Source organism: Podarcis vaucheri, assembly GCF_965113315.1.
Source record: "Podarcis vaucheri genome assembly, chromosome: 6".
Taxonomy (NCBI): Eukaryota; Metazoa; Chordata; class Lepidosauria; order Squamata; family Lacertidae; genus Podarcis; species Podarcis vaucheri.
The window spans coordinates 42,031,507-42,050,294 of record NC_138764.1 but is presented as its reverse complement, the minus strand read 5'-3'; positions in this window follow the sequence as shown (position 1 = coordinate 42,050,294).

The following is an 18,788-nucleotide window of genomic DNA, read 5'->3' as shown; positions in this document are numbered from 1 at the left end:
TTTGATACGCTAACCGCTACCCCACACTGGCTGTCCTTGTGACAATCACTGTTGATTGGCCGAGGATGAGCAAGTGATCAAACAGTGACAGAAGTGAGGAGGCCCCCAGGGACTGACAGTGGGGGCTTCTGCTTGGCTCTGGGCCTCATCACACGCCCAATGCAGCCAACCTGCGATGCCAGCACTGCTGTCAGCTTATCATAGGACTTCCTTATCAGAAATGTGTATAGATCAATTTGCTTGCCATATTAAGGGCAAGAGTAAACCACTGCTTAAAAATGGCTAGACCAGGTCACAGGTCAAGGGAGTGTGAGCTGGTTTAGACTCAGGCAGACACTTGACTGAACACCTCTGAGATTCTTAGTTATTTGGTTACACTGACAGACAAGTATTGATCTTTTCAAGGAGTTGCCACTTTCCTTAGACAATATCCACAACGATTTCTTCGGACTCAAATGTCCTATATTGTGGGTTTCATTCAATACTGGGCCTATTCAGAGTAGACCCACTGAAATTACTAGATATGCATAACTTGGTTTCAATTAATTTCAGTAGATTTACTCTGATTAGGACTTAGCTGGATACAATCCTAAGGAATTTGCCACCTATAGGCACAACATGCAGCACACACAGAGATTCAGAGATTTTACAGTTGGTTCAATCCAAGGTGGCAAGATTAGCACCCCCAGGAACTTTGTTAGAGCTGAAGTTTTCCTCCCCACTGACCACATTCTGTTACTGAAAAAGCAATAAAACAGTTTAATATCGCCGAATATGACTTGGTACACAGTTGTGTTCAACATGTTTTTAGAACTCCAAGGGCAGAACAGAAATTTCCTGGTCATAATGAGAAGATTTGTACTTCAGGATCACTAAACTTTTTTATAGATATATGAAAGACACACATCACAATATAAAAAGGTGAATGGTGGAGCTCAGGTTCCAACTATCAGGCCTGAACCAGAAGCAGATAAGATGTTTGGTGTGGCCTGATCAGAGAAAGGTTTATATGAGCCCAAGCTTGTAAAGGCCAGATTACAAATCCTTTTTGTGAAATTATCTGACAAGATATACATCAAAGTATAAATGCTGACACTGTGAATACATACCATTGAAGGGAAACAGGATCACTGGAAAGTCATCGGACAAATTAATCCAGGGAAAGGGCCTAGGAAAAGGCTCCAGAAGTACATGTGTGGCAGAGCTGCTAGGCTAGCTTCCTGCAAGGGGGTTGCTGTTGCAGTGAGGAGGTTGGTACAGGGCAAACACACCAGCTGACCCAATCTGGTGCTTCCTTACCAGTAAGCAACAACCACCCACCTCCTAGAAACCTCCATAGCTCAGTGAGAGAGCATCTGCTTTGGATGCGGAATGTCATATGTTTAATGCAGGTGGGGCCGGGAGAGACTCCCACCTGAAACCCTGGAGAAGTCACTGCCAATCAACATAAAAACTGAGTTAGATGGACCAATGGTCTGAACTTGGTATAAGGCAGCTTCCTATGTCCCTACGAAGCGAATGTAGTGGTTCCTCCCCATCTGGCATGCAGCTCCTGGTATGGGGCATGGGGAGAGCAGGTGGCACATGTGTATGAGAGGAAGACTAGCCTGGAGTCTGAGAAGAGAAGGGAAATGGGAGCATTGAATGGCAGGAGAAGAGAGTTTTATGCATCAGGAAGTAAGAGGAGCAGAAGTGAGAAATTGCACCTTTCTTTTCAAATAGCCTGCAAAAGCTTTGGCTGGAGGCCTGTAGTCTAAATGTTGTCAGAGACTCGGTTTAAGACTGACCTGAGAGATCTCATCGTTTGTTATTTCATGCTAGATTAAATTCCAAGTGTCTGGAGAAGGCAAGGGCAGCAATAATATATGCAGGTTTTTATATTGTTACATTCTTGGACTGGGAGGACAATATATCACTCAAAAGAGAAGGGCCAAGAGCTAGAATTTCTCATTAGCTGATTCTCGATTAGAGGACAGAACGGCATTCATTGCTGACACTTTCGCAGCGGCAAAAAACAGTTTAAGGTTTTAAATAGAAAAACACCATCATTAAGTCAAGCCCTTTCTTGGCCAAATTAGAATAAACAGCTTGGAATAAACCTCTAACTAGAATTTCAAGAGTTTTCAAAATGGAATGAACTCACTGTTTCATCTTTTAGCATAATGTGCCAATATTTTCCTTCACAAATAATAAAATAGCTGATAGCTTAATATGGAAAATACTGATGTTATTGGATAAAGTTCTGAGCCTAATTAACACAAGTCTCCTTACTGACTTACTTTGCCCTGTAGGTTCATAATGATATAAACCTAATATATAATATGAATAGAAACTGAGAATGATGTCTAAGGGTGTAGTCATAAATAACTTAGTGTGCAAGCTGAACCTGTGCCCAGACCACTGGGGTTTTATGGAATGGCAAAGCTACTATCACTTGCCAGGATTGAATGTGTGTTGGGAGGGAGATGGGGTGGGCCAGGCCAGCCTGGGGTTCTTGCAGTGTTCAGAATGGGCCTGATACCACCATGCAAAGGTAGCAGGGCTTATAGAGCACTCGATTTTTATTTTAGGGGTAGGGTAGACCAGCACAGGATCTGCTGGAACCGGATGTGGCCCAGCTGATATCAGATCATGGCAAGTCGACTGCTCTGTGCTTCTTTGCAACATCAGCCTGCGAGCTCAAGCAGCAAAGAGGCATGTTTAACTGCCACCACTCTACTTTCTGCCCTGGACAAGACAAGTGACAGAGCTATGGATATGGTGGTGGTGGTCATGCCACTCCATCAAGCCTTGTAGTTGACAGCCAGAGGGGTGCATGATGCTCTTAAGACTGTAGCCATTTTGTAACCTACTGCGAATGGTCCATATAAGTACGAGACAAATCCTAAAATGGATGCATTTGGGTTAAAAATGTTATGCATTTAATTTCAAACTGTGTATATATATATATATATGCAGGTTTTGGTGTCTTCGGGTGTCTTCCCGTGTAAGAGTCGGGGTGTCTGGGCGACGTTTCGACGAGGTCTCACTCGTCATCTTCAGGCTGGTGCTTTCGGCTTCTTGTTACTGGAACAGAGCAGAGTCTGGTGTTTGAGTTCCTATAAATACTGTTGAGGGGTGTGGTGTATAGCCTCCAACGTTCTGGGCAGAGAGGAAGTTCCTAGATTAGTGTGCCTTTTCTTCTTTTGTTCCTTAATTACTTGAGGGATATCTTGGGTGATTTCATGAGGGATATTCTGAATACCACTGGGTGGGTCATTAAGTGTAGATTAGTTGCTAAAGCTTTCGTGTCTTGACCTCTTGAGCTTGTGAAGAGTTTTTCTGAGAAGATGGCTGTGCTGCATTTAGTTGTGCTCTGGCTTGGCTTCGTGTATAGGGGCGAGCTGTGGTTTTGTGCCTTGTGCCAGCCAGATCTGTGTAGGGATTGCAGGGGGGTGCAGCATCCGGAGGTGCCACTATAGTTTGGCTACTGGATGGAGTCTGTAATATGTCTGTGGAGAGGGTCTGGGTTTGGGTCTGGTGTGGTTGATTGGTGACGGCGTTCTGTGTGCCTCTGGTTCTGGTGTCGGTTTTTGTGGGGAGGGCTAATTTCCAGATGTCTGGCAGGCGGGACGTGTCGTCACGCTTGTTCATGTTGTGAGGGTGTTTCTCTATCTCGATGGCTTCCATGATTATTCTCTTGTGGTGATGTTCCATGTTAAAGAGCAATTTGGAATCTGCAAAATTAATTTCGTGTCCTGTTTCTTTCATGTGTTGGAAAAGAGAGGAAGTTTTTTCTTCTTTTTTGACGGCATTCTTGTGTTCTGCGATATATATATATATATATATATATATATATATATATATATAATGGCTCTGGCATTAACAGAATTTAGTTTCTTATACTCATTACACTCTGTGAATGAATTTGTATGCTACATGCTTTTTGGGATACAATATGTTTCTAATTTGTATGAGCAAATTTATCCACATAACTGAATTTATGATTGCATGGAATGACCACACTAATTTTGATTTAGCTGTTCATCCTACCACGCTTGCATGAACGCTTGGCTTTATTATAAGAAAGAGTTCAGCTACATTCAATACAATTTCTCACAGTTGTAGAAATGCAAGTGTTTGCAGAATCACATGCTAACTCCCTTCATTTTGTAGATATATGATTTTGGTTTAGGCATATTTAGCTTGATCTCCAACTGTAAATTGTTGAGTTTCATTAAGAATAACCTTTTGCATGTTTCCCCACCCCACCCCATGGCTGTAAGATGTAGTTTTAAATACCTTTCTCCCCCAATGACTCTAAAGGTTGTGCTGCAATAATTAATCTTTATACAACATTAAAAGGCTAATATTAATGCTATTTTTAAAATATGTGAGTAAAAATGGTGAAACCTAACCACAAATGCTCTAATGAGAGACCACCCTATTGCTATTGGTTTGTCTTAGTGCTTTTAGTTGGAGAAAGCAGATTTGTCTCACCAGAGAGTTTACAATTGTAACATTGAATAATTAGATCTGAACTGGAACAACAACAACAACAACAAAGTGGCAGCGCTGTTAGCACTGAATGGCTTGGTCTAGCCACCTTTTGAATTTCCCACAATGCCCCAGAGTGTTGCTTGGCTGGAGTCACTATGACAAATGTAAGAGAGTACAGTCAAACCTCGGCTCCCAAATGCCTCTGTTTTGGAACGTTTCGGCTCTCAAACACTAAAAACCAGGAAGTAAATGCTCCAGTTTTCTAATGTTTTTCAGAAGCTAAACAGGCTTCCAGAATGGATTGCGCTTGACAACCAAGGTTTGACTGTAGCTAGATCCAGCTGCCTCGCAGTGATTCGAGTGACAGGGCAGGTTTTTATTTTTTTAATGGAGGTTAAGGGCAGGGGCAGATCTACGCTCTGTGAGATTTTGACCAGTTTCAGCCCATCTGAAGCTGATACAGGCTCGTCTTATCTTGAGCCCAAGCAGAGTAGTCCACACAGCAGAAGGATAAGCAGGTAAATGTGCCACATGCTAATTTTATTTACAAGCTATGCTGAGAGCATACAAGCATGCATCCTGCCTCTGTAAGAGCAGAGAAGCAACTGTCTCTCTAACAAAGAAACTGAGAGAACACTGAAAAACAGGAAACCAGTGTATGTCACATCCAGTCTCCCATTCCCGTGGGAACCCAACAGTAACTTGGACTGTGGAATGTAAACAACAGTGTCTTGTGACACACAGTCGCTGCACAGTGAAGGAATAGAAACCAACACGCTCATGGTTTTTAACGCTAAAAAAGAGTTAAGGAATGATTCTGATAACCATATGGCCATGTGATGTTCTTTTTTAGCGTTCATAATGCATTATTAAAATGTGAGGCCAGAGGGTGCTGCAGAGCAACCAGCTACAAGAAACCAATGGCGTGGAAATAAAGCAAAAGCGAAACCAAAGAGGACTTTTCCTGTCTCGGCGCTTTAGAACAATATTTCTAATACCATTCTAATAATGTTCAAAAGGTGAGTGGAGATCCAGCCCACATGCCAGCAGTGAGCCTTGCAAATATATGGGGGTTCCCACCATGGATACCAGGTGCTGTCACCAGCCCTGGATGGGTACTAAAGCTGGACTAGAGCTGAAGCAGCCCAAGACTTTTTTGTTCTCAATTTGTTCCAGGTAAGGAGCACAAGACAATAAAGCCAAAAACCTGGAAATAATGTCTGAACAAAGCAAATGATAATGTATTTGTGGAGACCACCAGTTATTGTTGCTAACATTTACTGTATTGGCCTGAATATAAGCCTCACTTCCCCCCCATATTCCGACTGTGAAAAGCTTCAGTGCAGCTTATATTTGCGACCTTACAGTGTGCAGCTAGGAGTGCAGGGCAAACAGCGCCAGGAGCAAAGCAGTGCCCGCCCTGTGCGTATTCTCCTGTCCTCTCCCTCAAGGCCAGGAAGGGAGAGAGTGAAGAAGGAAAAAGGCCTCTAGCAGTGCAGCCCGGCTCCCCACCACCGCCAGTATGCAGCCAGGAGCAGTGAGTAATGGAGGAACTTATATTCAGGTTCCCCCCACCCATCAATTTTAAAGGTGCAGCTTATATTCAGTTGCAGCTTATGTTCGGGCACCTGCTGCACCTGCTGAATTTCTGCCTAGCAGATAACTTGCAGATTTTCTTTTCCCCCTTGGAATAAGAGGAGCAAATGAAATTGGTGTCATAGTAAATTTGCCACAGAAATGGGTCTCAATGGATGCAGCCGCTCACCAAGGAGTGCAACAAATTAGAACCCCTTTTCCGCTGCAGAATGGCACTCTCTCCTGCGCCTGCACACCTTGCATTCCTGACCACATTCATCTGTAACAATCTCTCATTAGTTGATAAAGTGCAGTTGTTAGAGACACTTTCTGCACCTTTAGCTCCTTTGTCTTCAATCACCACCATCTGTGGCATTTCAAAAAGTCAAGTGGGGAGGATTAGACTCAGCTGGAGAAGAAAAATATCTCGGTAAAGATAACAAACACCAATCAGAATGGGAAGCACATTTACAAAGGCAAAAGTCAACACCCCCCCCACACCTTTGAGTTTTAGCAGCAAGAAAGGAAACAGGCTCTGCCCAGTGAGCAAGCTACTGCTTAAGAGGTTCTTTTAATGATAGAACAGAGAGACCCTCATACGAAGCAAATTCCTGTTTCTATTCTCCCTACATTGTTACCTCTACGCACAATTGGGAAACCCAGGGTGAAAGACCAGGAGGATGTGGAGCAGAGGGCGACAGGCATCACCCTACATATGCAATAATCTCCACACCTTTAGCCAAATCATGGAAGAGCCAGATTCACTTGACAGCCCTGCACCAAGTCACCCCTTTGCAAATGCCCGAAGAGCACCTTGTCCCAAATCTTGTTTATCCTGCCTCCACCTCCAAATCCATCCATTTCAGTGATTTCAATAAATTCCCAAGGCTCCCAACATTTCCTTCCTAACAAATTCCCAAGGCTGCTTAATAAGAACCAATGCAACAATAAAACAGCATAAAATGCAAACTAAATTTAAACGATACAGCACACAGTTTAGATGACTGGCATATATGCAAAGTTAAAGAAGAAGAATAGCAGGCTGTGTTAGCCCTTGGGAAAATTACATTCCCTAGTTAAAGAGAAGAGCCTTCTTTCTTCATGCTTGCCAGCACAAACAGAGCACCAGCCATGCAAATGCATGGGAAAGAAGCCCATTGCCCTGGTACAGGGTATGACTTTATTAGGATCTATTTGGATTGGTTCAGCTTAGCCAAGCAACTTTCAGAACCCAGGAAGTTGTCTTCTACTGAGTCAGACCCTTGGGACATCTTGCTTGGGACTGTTTAGGCTGACTGCCAGCAGATCTCTGGCGTCTCTCCCAGCCCTTCCGAGAGCAGTGACGGACGCTGGGCGCTCAAATTTCAGCTGTGGCCTGTGTGACGCTAACATTAGGTCCACCTGCCTCTCATGTTCCATTCTACAGGAATGTTTTGCAGTCCCCTTCGTCACAGTGGCCAGTGCGGCCATACCAGTCATGCCACCTTAAAACCATCTACATGGAGAGGCCAAGGATCAATTTGCCCCTGAGCCAAAATCCTTTGATTAGCAAAAAAATTTATTAGCAAAGCCAATACGAGTCTGGGAGACTTAGGCTAGCACTTCTCTATTATTAAATTTACTCTTCAAGTACCTTCAGCATGAGCAATAGCCAATGTGGTACTCTCTAGAGGTTGTTGGCCTAACTACAAATCCCATAAGCCAGCGTGGCCCAGGGGGTCAAAGAACAACTGGAGGGTACCATGTGGTCTACTCCCACAGGACATGGGGTGAAGTGCCTGCCTCAGGGGGCAGAAGTGGAAGAGGCCCACCCCGCCCCACTGCTTCCATCACCAAGAGGGAGGCATTCTGGTGCACAGCCTTGTCACATATTTGCCCCACCCCTGTGTGGAGAAGCTGATTGTCAACACTTTGAGGAGCACCCTGGCACCTGTGTGCCATATAGCCTCTCTGGGCTCCTTCTCTGGGATGGGCAGGGTTGGCTGACTGGCAACCTGAACAGGAACACTCCCACTAGAAGGTACAGTGGTGCCCGGCAAGACAAATGCCTCGCAAGACGGAAAACCCGCTAGACGAAAGGGTTTTCCGTTTTTGAGCTGCTTCGCAAGACGATTTTCCCTATGGGCTTGCTTTGCAAGACGAAAACGTCTTGCGCGTGTTCCAATATTTTTTCACTCCCCCCCTTTTTCTAAGCCGCTAAGCCGCTAATAGCCTTTTAGCCGCTAATCCGCTAAGCCTTTAGTAGCCGCTAAGCTTTTAATAGCCTCTAAACCGCTAATAGCGCTAATCCGCTAAGCCGCTAATAGGGTTGCTTCGCAAGACGAAAAAACCGCTAGACGAAGAGACTCGCGGAATGGATTGATTTCGTCTTGCGAGGCACCACTGTAATGGCCAGGGGCACACTGGGCCCCCCACATTAAGGGGGCCCAGTGTCATGTAATGCATCCCATCCCTGGCTGTGCGCAAGCATGTGCCCAGTGGCAGGGGATGGCGGCCCCCTCAATATTGGGGGGGGTATCTACCCCCTGCCCACAAATATTGAAGGGGCCAAAGCCTACTGCCCCCGATAGTTAGTGCCCCTGGTGACTGCAGCTTTTTGTTTCAGGTCCCACTTGTCCAGGTCTAGTGTTGTGTCCAAGACTCCTTCCAAACTAAGAACTTGCTTTTACCAGAGGAGTGTGAGACCCTTCCCCCCCCCACAGTCTCTATAAAATCCAACACATCAGCCTGGCTATTTCAGTAATGAAAGGAGTTCTTCCCATCAATTTCCAGAGCTCCTTGCAGTATCAGAGTCCCTTATGTCATATATGCTGGCTTATATATTAGTTCTATCTGTGTCTCAGTTTCGACTATCGAATTCGTAGCGTTTTGCTGAATCAGCTTCTTTGCCATGCTAATAGAGCCAAGTGTCAATTTCCCTCCATCACATATATATATGTGCCAGTCATTAAATTGTAAAAAATCATAAATGTTCCCCAGAAAAAATATTTTCTTCTCAACCTCCCTTTCCCTCTCCCCTGAATGAAGAAGGCTCCCTGAATGGGACACTTTATATATTGAAATCATTTGTGCTTTCTGGAAAAAGTCAGCTGTTTCAGCTGGGTATTCAGATGGAGTAGCCACCATTAGTGGTTCCTTAGCAACAGCGCAGGCACACCTGGGCTACCACTGACCTGCTGCTGCTGCTGTACATTATTTAGAGAGAAACCTGTGTTAATTATAAAGTGTAAAGGAAATGCATCACCAGAGTTCTGGTAAATGCTTCTCCCCTTAAATATTTTAAAAGGCACCTGAATTTTATAAATTTAATTTAGGTGTCAAACTCTCTCATTTTTAATGAAAGCCAACAGCGGATAGAAATTTAAGCGGCATTTAATTATTGTCCTAACTTTGAAATTAAACAAAACAGGATTTCTGTGGAGACCAAAATGAAAAAATAAAATAAAAATCAACTGTTATTCCTTGCTTCAAATTCATAACTAGTACATTATTTTATGGTGTGATTCAGTGGTCAGAGTATTTCGGCCATGTTATCTTGCTAAGCCCTTATGACCACTGCCCTATAAGGTAAATTAGTCACCAGGGTCATCCCCTTGATGTAGGCAAAGGGGAGTGTGTTGAGGCTGAGACGATAATGATTGCTGAAGATAGCTAGTGGGTTCATGGCAGAGAAGGCATTCAACCTTTTACCTACTGTGGTACACCAGCTCTCCAATGGAGCTCAGCAGTGGTGCAGTGAGAAGTTCTGAAGTAACAGAGGTCATCATAGTCATGTCCCCAAGAGAGCCCAAAATTGCTGAAATTCAACCTTATTCTGGCAGCGAGCTCAGAGATGTTTTCTTCTGCCTTCATAGGTTCGACTTGCAAAGCACACTGAGGGTTAACCAAATACCTTCAGCCAGATGAAATGCACCACATCGGAAAAAGGAAAGAAATATTTGTCACAAAAACTTTGAGAGCTTGATTATCACCTCACTCACTTGCCAGAGCAAGGAGTCTTTCAATTATCACAGTGCTCCAACCTTGGCTCTGGAGAAAGTCCTGGAGCTGTGCATTCTCTTCCCACTCAAAGCTCTGGACCTCAGTTTCTGAAGAAAATTATAGGGAAGGGTTGGGGGAGGGCCTAGCTGGGCAGTAGTGCATCTGCATAGAAAACAGAAGGTCTCAGGTTCAATCACGAGCATCAGACAGATGGGAATTGTCTTCCATCTGAAAAATGGAGAGCCACTGTCAGTCAGTGTAGAAAATACTGAGTTAGATGGACCAATTGCATAACTGAGTGTAGGGCACCTTCCTATATTCCTATGATATAATGATTATGACATGAAGAATGTGTTCCACAAGCTTACAGTATGGACTTATCTATGCACCACAGACTCTGTAGTAGTCAACATCAAATGGTTGGTAGATTCTCCGACTTTGTGCTCTCCTTCAGACTTGAGAATATACCCCTCTTAGCATGAGCAACAAAAATGAAATAAAATCTGAAGATGGATTTTTCATCTGTAGATAGGTCATTCCAGCATGTGCACGAAGAGCAGTGCCTTCCTTGGTTTAAAATACAGCCTCTGTTATGACGAGGTGGGAAACTGAGGTCGTAGTTTTCAATCACACACCCCAGCACATGTTCCATTAGCATGAATTTCCTGAAGTGATTTGCTGTAAATTTCTATTATTATTTCAGCCCCAGTCTATTGTAGGAGACAGCAAGTAGATCGGCTTCCAAAGAGGTAATCATAATTCAATTCAGAGGACATTTTCCATGCACGTGCTCACAAGACGTGCTAACAAACATTAATGGCGAGGCTTTAACACATGCTATGTAATTCACTTAAATAAGCACAGTCTAGCAGAACTATTTCACCACTGCCACCACCTTGTTCTTTCCGCCTGTTATGGTTTCTTAAGGTGTTAACATATTCTCAGGTGAGTCATCTTATTCCCTGCTTTGACCATGGCAGGCTTCTCATTTCTTCTTGCCAGTGGTTTCTCTCTTATCACAAGGCTAGGAAAGAGAAATCTAGAGCCCTGGAGTCCTTGTCTTCCCAGGGTTAGGTTACCTATTGTACCAAGGGAATTAAACATGGGGGCATGTAGTCCCCTTTACAGCAATGGTTCCTGCTGGCCAAGGCAACCAAGTTGATTAAGGGTTTTATGTTCTTAGCGGCCTTTCTGTGAACATTTGAGAAGAGCAGCCCTCCCGACATCAGCATCACTGCTGCCCAAGTGGTCACAGGCACTGCACTGGCAAGAATGCCAGATTGGCAAGGACAATCTCCACAGTGCTGTTGGGTGACCTTGCCACTGCCCCTCCACACCCCATCCAGGAATGGACAAGAAATCCAATTCAGTTCACTTTTACCCAATTTCCAAAACAGTATGTGAACCAAAGCACAGCCTCCTTTTCCCCCAGAGCACCACACTTTCCAGTGTGGCTTAAAAATCAATCTCTCTTCCCAGGGAACTCTGGGGATTGTAGCTCTGCAAGAGTCTCCTAACAATTTTCAGCATCGTAAGGAACTTCATTTCCCTTTGGGAGAAGTCATAGAAGCTATAGAAGCCCCCTCTTCTGCAGCCAGCATTAGAAATGCTAGCCAACAGCAGGCAACCACCATTTTTTGAGGGCTAGTAATTTTTGTGGACTTACAACTGTCTTGCAGTGCAGTCTTATAGATGTATACTCAAAAGTGAATCCCATTTTGTTCAATGGGATACTCCCAATAAGTGGGTTTAGCCTTACACTCTGCCTCTTGCTCCCTGGGACTCCTCTTCTATCCTCTTTTCTTAGAATCACAGAATTGGAGAGTTGGAAAGGGACCATGAGGGACATCTAGTCCAACCCCTGCAATGCATGAATATTTCACCCAATGTGGGACTCAAACCCATGACCCCAAGATTAACAGTCTCAGCAACTACTCTTACCCTCCTCTTTTCTCAGTTTAATTCCCATGCCTACCTTCATTGAAATCACCTACTGATATGCTAACTCCAAGAAAATTTATGATTGTCATTTGGGACATTTTTTTTTTAGATGAGCATCAAGGTTTTTAAAAAGTTGAAAATAAGTATATAAAATACAATGTTAGATGAATCACCCTCCCCCAGATATTAACCCCCCCATGCTTTGAGTTTGGTTACTGGTATTTTTTTTTTGTTCCCTGCCTCTACAGAGGAGGGTGATATTTTCCAGCGAGAGAGCCACATGTCAGTGATGACGGAAGCAATGATTGCAATTTTTATCTTTTCTGCACATACTCCTTCACCCCTCTCTATTTTCCATCCAAGCAAGCGAAAAACAAGCAAGGACACATTCCAGCCAAGCAAAAACACTCAAGGCAAGGGCAAAGCAAGGCTAATGAGGGCCACTGGTGGAGGAATAGGAGTGCGGGGGGGAGTAGACTGCCCCTGGCACCACTATTCCGGTAGGGTGCCATCACTGTGGCTCCCCCCAGACATGCACCGTGCATCCCCCCTGCACGCAGGGCACCACACCCCTGCAGGCGGTGTGCCATGCACTCATGGACGGTGTACCACGCCCCCGGGATGCGTGCCATGTCCCCGTCTGCTCTCTGCCCCCGGTAGTGGAGCATGCAGCTTTGCCACTCATGAGGGGAATGAACTCAAGAGAGGGTGTGTGTCTGGAAAGGGAGTGTAGTATAGGGAGAGTTCTAAGGGCCAGAGAGAAAGGTATTGGGGGCCATATCTGGGTTCCAGGCTAAGGAACCCCAGCCATGATCTATTAGTAAGCTTGCAGTCTGTAGCTTGCAGTCAATGAAAAATGAATTTTGTTTATTGATAGCCTTCAGCCATTGGAAGAGGCTTGGGGTTGCAATGCACAAGCTCCAAATATGTGCTCATTTTAAGCATACATTTGTACTTATTATTTTCATTAGTGTGTTCCATCTTGTCTATCTGTTTTTGTTTTTATTTTACTGGTTTTATGTTTTATTTTTTTTAAAAAAATCCTTGTGCTGGACATAAGTTAGGCTTTTTCCTAAATAAAAATTTAAAAGAGCTATAAGGCAAACCACACACCTATTTATGGCCATCTATTTTCTACTGACCACATCTTTCCTTTCTTCCCACATTTGGAATGATGAGTTTCCACCTTTCACTAGGAAAAAGAGAGAAAAGAGCAGTCGCTCACCATGCACTGTTAATTCATAATACATGAAACCTTTAAACGAGAATGAATAACCATTAAACCACAAAAGCAGACTGGTGAGTTCAGCTTGAAACTTACCAGATGGCATTCAAAGTGACATATTGCCATATCAGACATCACAATTAAGTCCCAAAAGGTGTCAATTTCACATTGTCTCTCTGGCCCCTGGGGATTTTCCTGTTTTGGGCATAATATGCCTATAATAGAAAATGATAGACTTCTTGGCCATGAAACAGATTCTTTAGCCCATGGAGAGTGAGAGAAAAGCAGCCATTCATGTGAGTCCAGCAAGTGAATCATTACAGTTGAATGAAAATGAACTTTGTTGAACCCAGGACACTGTATTTTTCACAGTTAAAATTCAATCCAGCCTATTGCAACTGATCAGACCCCTTGCTTATTATATTTCCACCAGCCTTTATCTTTATTTATCCATTTCCTTGTGATAATTGTGGTACTTCTTTTATTCAAGGTAACTTTCCCTTCTCACCCACTTCCAAGCAAAATGAGTCCAGATTATTTGTAGATTAGTTTGCAGGTAATGCACACTATTCTTACAGAGTATCAGAAAACGCATCAGTAAACAATTAAGGCTGAAATCCTATGCCTTGAGTTCCATTGAACTATAATGGGATTTACTTCTGAGTCAGTATGCCTAGGATTGTAATGAAAGATGCGGGAGGGAAATCAAAAGGCTCTTGAATCACAGAAGGTGTTATGTAACACTTGGTAACATCAAGTGTTGTTCAACTCTTTCTTGGAATGCTGAAAACCACCGGCCAATGTTTTCTGTTTCTCAGGGGACTTGTTCCGTCCTTTTGAGGCTTCAAATAGGCCCAGCTAAACAGTTATGCCCTTTCATTCTGGACACTACTATGGGTGAATGCCAACGACAGCTGTTGCAACTCTGATAGAGTTGCCAACTTTGGGTTGGCAAAAGTTAAAAAATGCTAGCCTCCTAGAATAGGCTAGCAGCCTAAGTGGAGTTGTGTCAGAGGAAGATGTTGGTGATAGAACAAATGGGATCAGTGTGAGGTGGGATTACAACGGCAAAAATCTTTTGTCAGCCTTCCTCTGGTGTTTACTGTCTTTTTGGACCCTCATGTAAACCAGGGTCAGGAAAATGCAGTAGCTGTATTTGGATATAACAATAAACTCTGGTTTATCATTATGGAATGAGTCCAGGTAAGTTTTTGGCTCGCAAACATATCCCTCACTTCCTCTGTGCCAGAACTAGGAATATTAGACCCTTTCACTACAATTGTTGACCATTGTTTAGTGTTATATCCAAACTGAGACCAACTGTGGTTAATCTTAACCATGTTTTACTGAGATTTCAAACCATGATTTACGAAGCGGGCTTGTATCAAGAAGCCACAGTTCAGATTAAGGAAAGCTGCAGTTAGGTAGAAATGAAAGCAAAGGTTTCCAGTTGCCTTCTCACACTCATGCCAGAGGCGAGAGGACGTGATTGTGTATGAGGCAAAGGCTCACCTAGACTAATTCCTGTCATGATCTTTTTTAAAAAAACAGCCACAATGCAATGTCACAATACAAGGTAAGCAGTAATAATGTGACCTAAGGATGTTGTTTGCAGAGGCATACCTAGGGTTCCTTGTGCCCTTGGCAAGGCGCTGCACTGATGCTCCCCCCCGGGGGGGGGAATCTGAGAAGTAGAGGAGGTTGCCTGGACAGGAAGAACATGCTGCTCTCTGCCCGGAAGCTGCTCTAAAGACCCCTTTCCATCCCCTCCTGCATCATCACCAGCTTTTCCTGCTGGAGATGATCCCAGTGGATTCCTTCTTCAGGGAAAGCAGGTGCTGGAGCCCAGAGGTGGGGGTTGCATTCCAGCTGTCACAGGAGGACTACAAACACCTACTAGGTGCTTTTTATGGCCTCCGGAGCCCAAGTGCTAGGTATGACTCTGGTTGTTTTAGTACTAGTATAACATATAGTGCAACTCTGTAACAGAGCAGAAAGCTGAAAACATTCCTCTAGAATACTGTTGTTGTTGTTGTTGTTGTTGTTGTTGTTGTTGTTGTTGTTGTTGTTTTGCTTACTCTTTGGAGCAGTATATATCTACCAGATTATCTCAGTGCTGTTCCTCCTTCTTCCAACATTGATGTTCAAAAACGAGAGAAAAGATTCCAGCATTGTACTAATAGGGAAGGAAAGGTAGGAGGGTTGGCATTCTGCCTCCTGGCCCAATCAAAACACACAATGGGAGGTAGGGTGTCAATTGGCTTCCTATATTGCATTGATTGGGAACTGTTGGCTTTCTGACCATGTGCCCAATTAAGGCTTAGTCTCCAGACCTGTAAGGCCAAGGAAGCAATGTATTGTGTTTATACCATTCTTCAGGCTTGCTCTTGTGGTGAAAGGGAAGAGCATGGAAATCAAAGAGCAGATTTTAGCCGTGTTGTGGAGGTAGTAGGAGCAGGAACTGGTGAGCAGACAAGGAGCAAGAGCAGAGAAATATAAGGCTGGGAAATTGCGCCTTGGTAGCGTTCTGTGAATATTCTGTGCACTGAAAGCATTTAAATTGCCTGTGAATACCTTTCTTTTTAAATCAACTCCCACAGCATTTCCAAACAAATTTATTTTGGGTCTGGCCTGTTTAGGAGAAACATAAAGTGTATTTTACAAGGGGAGCCCTTTAAGACATGGGATCGGTGGACTTTGGAGAGCGTGGCCTTGTAATTTGCAATTGACGGGTTTCGTACCTTTAGAGCTTCCCTGCCAAATCAAGAGATTGTTCTCCAAAGACAGTCAGCTGGGTAAATGTCAGGAGCTCAAAAAGTAAATTATAGTGCAAACAGCTTTGATATTTCTATGAAATGAAAGTAAAGCACATTTATTTCTAAAATACAGAATTTTATTTAAAACAAGTGAAGGGGGGAAAAAAACCACCCTCTTGTGACCTTTATGAGATTCCAAACAGTGACGAATTTGGTCATTACAAATAACCTTTTCCGAGCAAGTGCTTTACCAAGTGGGACCTTCCTTAGAGTAATATGTGGATTAATTTCCTTTCAGCAAAACAGCTCCAAAAATATAGGACCCTTATAAGTTATTTAATCTTCAGGAGAGTTTTAACAAGAACAAAAATAAAACAAAAGGAGTATCTACTAAGAGCTTCCTCCTTTTAACGTAGCTTTTAGAAAGAAATATTTCATGCCTCACCTGTGAATATCACAGGCATGTGGTAGCAATTCTGCTCCAGTGAGACAGTTGTAGTTATATTTTTGAGCAACAGTGACAGCATCTCTGTTTCTCAATTCCATGTGTTTATTTATAGGCTACCCTTGTGGGCACAGCCCACTCAAGGCGGCTTACACAGCATAAACACACACACAATGCAAGAAGCTTATGATAGCAGCAGCACCATAAATCACTTAAAACAGACCACTGGAAAAAAAATAAAAATAAAACAGCAATAGAATATTCCCATAGCAATCCATCGTAAAATAGCTCTCTAACAGTGAAACATTTATTTAGGCAAAAATGCACTTAGGATTTTGTAGTGTGGGGCCAGACATACCTCTGAAGGTGTGTATTCAGAAATCCAAGGGCCATCTTGCACACACAATGTGCAAGTTCATGGCATGTACACCCCCTCCAAATAAACACAGTGGAACCCCATCCTCTTCCATGCAGCTAGTAAAACAGGTTAGGCCCCTTTAAGAGTAGAGGTTCCACTCATCAGAGGAAGATTAGCTGCTTAAAGAAAGCTACTGCTCAGAGAAACTGCAATCCTAGTTAATGCTCAGTCTGGGTTTGGTGGATATTAGAGCAACATTCAAGCCTTTCTTGTCTGACTTCCAGCCTAGGCTCTACTTGGAGCTATCCATGGTGCTGCCCACCCATCTTGTTTGCCTTTTACACCTTGTTCTGTTTGCTTGGTCTTGTTTAATGGGATCTCCCCGCTACTTTGTCTGACCTTGCCTTGCCAGCATCTAACCCCACTTGGGCTAAAACCCTCTGACATGGGCGGCCACTTGGAATGAGCACTACGTCTCCTTGGACCCCTGGCTCTATCCTGCCTGTCTCCCCTGCTTGAACCCAGAGTGCAGCTTGAATCGTTTACCCTGTTCAGCACAGAGATGACCAGTGTATTTAGTTTAAACTTTGGATTTGCACAGCCTGGTCTCATACATATTTACTGAGAAAAAAGTTCACTGGGGGATGTTCCTATTCCTAATAAGTGTGCATAAGATTGCAGCCTCACTTTCAGAGCTCTCATGCATTTGAACTCTCCTTATCTTTCCTTCTGGGGATGCGGGTGGTGCTGTGGTTTAAACCAGAGAGTCTAGGGCTTGCTGATCAGAAAGTTGGCGGTTTGAATCCCTGCGACGGGGTGAGCTCCCGTTACTCGGTCCTAGCTCCTGCCCACCTAGCAGTTTGAAAGCATGCCAAGAGCAAGTAGATAAATAGGTACCGCTCTGGCGGGAAGGTAAACGACGTTTCCATGCGCTGCTCTGGTTTCACCAGAAGCAGCTTAGTCATGCTGGCCCCATGACCCAGAAGCTGCCAGCTCCCTCGGCCTATAGAGCGAGATGAGTGCCGCAACCCCAGAGTCGTCCGCGACTGGACCTAATGGTCAGGGGTCCCTTTACCTTTACTATCTTTCCTTCTGCTTCTTGTTCCATTGCATTCTGAATTGTTTTCTCTCTTTTAACTCTTATCAAGTCTTGGAATCCTTTCCAAATATCAACCACATTCATCTCCCCCATTTCTGAAATGTTTTTCCTGTAAATATTGGCACACATCCTTGTTCTCCTACAATAATTAGTGTGTTCTTTAGCACTCCTTATGTGTTCAAAGCTTTTCACACACAGGAACTTATTGATCCCTACAGGAGTCTGGAAGGTACATAGCAACAAAGGAAGCTGCCTTATTATTTTTATTTTTATATATATAATGAGGCAGAGCATTGGCCCATCATGCTCAGTCTTCTCTACACCAAGTGGCAGCAGCTCTCCTGTATTTCAGGCAGAGGTCTCTTCCAGCCCTACCTGCAGATGTTGGGGATTGGACCTGAGAACCTTCTGCACGCACAGTGGCTGCTCTGTCACTGATCAGCATGTTCCAACTCCATCCTTGCCATTCCTTTGCTAGCTAAATAGCTGATGAATTGTCCAGGATGGTCAGTGGAAGTCTCATTCATGGAAATGAATTATCAAATGAATGGTGGTTTTGTGTGCTTCAGTAGTCGGGAGGTAACCTGACCACACTCCCCTGTAGTGAGATGCCACATTCAAGAAGAGAGGGAGAGCTGAAAAAAACAGCACTTGGCAAATACTTTGTGGAAAGGGAGAGAAAGAATTGTGTAAGGGTTCAGGATCTATCTCTCTAGAATGTGATGTATAGTATTGGTCAGCTGTCTTGCAGAAGTGTATTTTTCTTTCCACTTACATTCTACTTGCATATTACAAACAAATATGCAAATATCAGGGCTTCCATTTGTTTGGCAGCAAATTAAAAATCAAAGCAAATTGGGAGGAACCATTCCTTCAATTTTCATTCATTGCAAAGAATATCTTATCATTAGGAAATGGGTGTGAATAGG